The sequence below is a fragment of the Arachis hypogaea genome, chromosome 17 (genome assembly GCF_003086295.3).
Source record: "Arachis hypogaea cultivar Tifrunner chromosome 17, arahy.Tifrunner.gnm2.J5K5, whole genome shotgun sequence".
Classification (NCBI taxonomy): Eukaryota; Viridiplantae; Streptophyta; class Magnoliopsida; order Fabales; family Fabaceae; genus Arachis; species Arachis hypogaea.
Genome location: NC_092052.1, coordinates 108,186,523 through 108,191,375, shown reverse-complemented (window position 1 = coordinate 108,191,375; position 4,853 = coordinate 108,186,523).

Below are 4,853 nucleotides of genomic sequence, written 5' to 3'. Positions count from 1 at the left end.
AGTCAAGAAAGGAACAAATGACAGAGGATGATCAACCCACTGCCCAAAATCCCTCTGAGGACAGCAAGAGCCCAGAGAGGAATAATTCTGGCGTTCAAACGCCAGAAAAGGGGGAAAAGTTGGCGTTAAACGCCCATTCCTTGCACAGTTCTGGCGTTCAAACACCGGAAAAGGGTGGAAAGCTGGCGTTAAACGCCCATTCTGCACCCACTCCTGGCGTTCAAACACCAATGAGGGATCAGACACCTGCAAATGTTGATGATAACCCCTCTAAGAAGGCTTCTCCAAGCACCTCTGTAGGAAATAAACCTGTAGCAACTAAGGTTGAAGAATATAAAGCCAAGATGTCTTATCCTCAGAAACTCCGCCAAGCGAAACAGGATAAACAATTTACCCGCTTTGCAAACTATCTCAAGACTCTTGAAATAAAGATTCCGTTTGCAGAGGCACTTGAGCAAATACCCTCTTATGCTAAGTTCATGAAAGAAATCTTAAGTCATAAGAAGGATTGGAGAGAAACTGAAAAAGTGTTTCTAACTGAAGAATGTAGTGCAGTCATTCTAAAAAGCTTACTAGAGAAGCTTCAAGATCCAGGAAGCTTTATGATACCATGCACATTAGAAGGTGCTTGTACCAAGACAGCCCTATGTGACCTTGGAGCAAGTATTAACCTAATACCTGCATCTACTATTAGAAAGCTTGGCTTGATTGAAGAAGTCAAACCAACTCGGATATGTCTTCAACTTGCTGATGGCTCCATTAAATATCCATCAGGCATCATTGAGGACATGATTGTCAAGGTTGGGCCATTTGCCTTTCCCACTAATGTTGTAGTGTTGGAAATGGAGGAGCACAAGAGCGCAACTCTGATTCTAGGAAGACCTTTCCTAGCAACTAGACAAACTCTCATTGATGTCCAAAAAGGGGAAGTGACCCTAAGAGTCAATGAGGATGAGTTCAAGTTAAATGTTGTCAAAGCTATACAGCATCCAGACACGTCAAATGACTACATGAGCATTGATATTATTGACTCCCTGGTGGAAGAGGTCAATATGACTGAAAGTCTTGAATCAGAGCTAGAGGACATCTTTAAAGATGTTCAGCTTGATCTGGAGGAATCAGAGGAAATAAAAGAACCTGTGAAAATCCCTCAGGAAGAGGAGAAACCTCCTAAACCTGAGCTCAAACCACTACCACCATCTCTGAAATATGCATTTCTGGGAGAGGGTGACACTTTTCCAGTGATCATAAGCTCTGCTTTAAATCCACAGGAAGAGAAAGCACTAATTCAGGTGCTGAGGACACACAAGACAGCTCTTGGGTGGTCCATAAGTGATCTTAAGGGCATTAGCCCAGCAAGATGCATGCACAAAATCCTATTGGAGGATGATGCTAAGCCAGTGGTTTAACCACAGAGGCGGCTAAATCCAGCCATGAAGGAAGTGGTACAGAAAGAGGTCACTAAGTTACTAGAGGCTGGGATTATTTATCTTATTTCTGATAACCCCTGGGTGAGCCCTGTCCACGTTGTCCCCAAGAAGGGAGGCATGACAGTGGTTCATAATGAAAAGAATGAACTGGTTCCTACAAGAACAGTTACAGGGTGGCGTATGTGTATTGACTACAAAAGGCTCAATACAGCCACCCGAAAGGATCACTTTCCTTTACCATTCATAGACCAGATGCTAGAGAGACTAGCAGGTCATGAATATTACTGCTTTTTGGATGGCTATTCAGGTTACAAATAAATTGCAATGGATCCTCAAGACCAAGAGAAAACAGCATTCACATGTCCTTCTGGAGTATTTGCCTACAGAAGGATGCCTTTTGGTCTGTGCAATGCACCTGCGAACTTTCAGAGATGCATGCTCTCTATTTTCTCTGATATGATGGAAAAATTTCTAGAAGTCTTCATGGATGACTTTTTAGTATTTGGAGACTCATTCAGCTTCTGTCTTGACCATTTAGCACTTGTTCTGAAAAGATGCCAAGAGACCAACCTAGTTTTAAACTGGGAAAAATGTCACTTCATGGTGACTGAAGAAATTGTCCTTGGGTACAAAATTTCAAGCAAGGGAATAGAGATAGATCAAGCCAAGGTAGAGGTAATTGAAAAATTACCGCCACCTGCCAATGTAAAGGCAATCAGAAGCTTTCTGGGGCATGCAAGATTCTATAGGAGGTTCATAAAGGAGTTTTCAAAAATTGCAAAACCTCTGAGCAACCTGCTAGCTGCTGACATGCCATTTGTGTTTGACACAGAGTTTCTACAGGCGTTTAAAACCTTGAAAGCCAAGCTGCTCACAGCACCAGTCATCTCTGCACCTGACTGGACATTACCATTCGAACTAATGTGTGATGCCAGTGACCATGCCATTGGTGCAGTGTTAGGACAGAGGCATAACAAGCTTCTACACGTCATTTACTATGCTAGCCGTGTTTTAAATGATGCACAGAAGAATTACACAACCACAGAAAAAGAGTTACTTGCAGTGGTTTATGCCATTGACAAGTTTAGATCCTATTTAGTAGGTTCAAAAGTGATTATGTATACTGACCATGCTGCTCTTAAATACCTACTCACAAAGCAGGATTCAAAACCCAGGCTCATAAGATGGGTGTTGCTTCTGCAAGAGTTTGATATAGAAATATGAGACAAAAAAGGGACAGAGAACCAGGTAGCTGATCACCTGTCCCGAATAGAACCAGTAGCAGGGGCGTCCCACCCTCCTACTGAGATCTCTGAAACCTTTCCGGATGAGCAACTCTTCGCCATTCAGGAAGCACCATGGTTTGCAGACAGGAAAAGGAAGAAGCATGAAGAGCTTCTCTCAATACAGAGTCAAACAGAGCCCCCACAGTCAAACTCTAAGTTTGGTGTTGGGAGGTTCCAACATTGCTCTGAACATCTGTGAGGCTCCATGAGAGCCCACTGTCAAGCTATTGACATTAAAGAAGCGCTTGTTGGGAGGCAACCCAAATTTATTATATCTATTTATTTTCTATTGTTATTTTATGTTTTTTGTAGGTTGATGATCATGTGGAGTCACAAAAATAACTGAAAAAGCAAAAACAGAATGAAAAATAGCATTAAAAATAGCACACCCTGGAGGAGAAACTTACTGGCGTATAAACGCCAGTAAGGGCAGCAGAATGGGCGTTAAACGCCCAGTCTGGCACCATTCTGGGCGTTTAACCCCAGAAATGGGCACCAGACTGGCGTTTAACGCCAGAAAAGGGCAAGAAGCTGGCGTTAAACGCCAAAAATAGGTAGCAACCTAGCGTTTAACGCCAAGATTGGCAGCAATGGGCGTTTTGCAAGCCTCATTGGTGCAGGGATGAGAAATCCTTGACACCTCAGGATCTGTGGACCCACAGGATCCCCACCAACCTCAACTCACTCTCTCTTCACACCTTTTCATCATACTATTCCTTAAATACCCTTCTCCATTCAAATTCAAACCACTTTACCTCCCAAACCCCCCTTCATCTCCTCTATTTCTTCTTCTTCTACTCTCTTCTCTCTTCTTTTGTTCGAGGACGAGCAAACCTTCTAAGTTTGGTGTGGTAAAAGCAGTGCTTTTTGTTTTTCCATAACCATTTATGAGGACAAGCCCATCACTAAGAAAAGGATGGAGCAAATCAACACCTCTCTAGGAGAATTAAGTTCCAGTATGGGACAACTAAGGGTGGAGCACCAAGAGCATTCCATCCTCCTCCATGAAATTAGAGAAAACCAAAGAACCATGAGGGAGGAGCAACAAAGGCAAGGAAGAGACATTGAGGAACTCAAGCACTCCATAAGATCTTCAAGAGGAAGAACAAGCCGCCATCACTAAGGTGGATCCGTTCCTTAATTTCCTTGTTCTTTATTTTCTATTTTTCGAATTTTTATGCTTTATGTTTATGTCTTATTACATGATCATTAGTGTCTAAGTTTCTATGCCTTAAAGCTATGAAAATGAATCCATCACCTTTCTTAAATAAAAAATGTTTTTAATTGAAAAAGAAAAAGAAGTACATGAATTTCGAATTTTAAAACAGTTAATTATTTTGATGTGGTGGCAATACCCTTGTTTTCTGAATGAATGCTTGAACAGTGCATATTTTTGAATTTGATTGTTTATGAATGTTAAAATTGTTGACTCTTGAAGGAATAATGGGAAAAGGAGAAATGTTATCTGCTGATCTGAAAAATCATAAAATTGATTCTTGAAGCAAGAAAAAGCACTGAATAGAAAGCTTGCAAAAAAAAAAAAAGCGAAGAAAAAACAGAGAGAAAATAGGGAGAAAAAGAAAGAAAAAGAAAAGCAAGAAGAAAAAAGCCAATACCCCTTTAAACCAAAAGGCAAGAGTGATAAAAAGGATCCAAGGCTTAGAGCATCAGTGGATAGGAGGGCCCACAGGAATAAAATCCTGGCCTAAGCGGCTAAACCAAGTTGTCCCTAACCATGTGCTTGTGGCGTGAAGGTGTCAAGTGAAAACTTGAGACTGAGTGGTTAAAGTCGTGGTCCAAAGCAAAAAGAGTGTGCTTAAGAGCTCTGAACACCTCTAATTGGGGACTCTAGCAAAGCTGAGTCACAATCTGAAAAGGTTCACCCAGTTATGTGTCTGTGGCATTTATGTATCCGGTGGTAATATTGGAAAATAAAATGCTTAGGGTCACGGCCAAGACTCATAAAGTAGCTGTGTTCAAGAATCAACATACTTAACTAGGAGAATCAATAACACTATCTGGATTCTGAGTTCCTATAGAAGCCAATCATTCTGTACTTCAAAGGATAAAGTGACATGCCAAAACTGTTCAGAAGCAAAAAGCTAAAAACCTCGCTCATCTAATTAAGACTGATCTT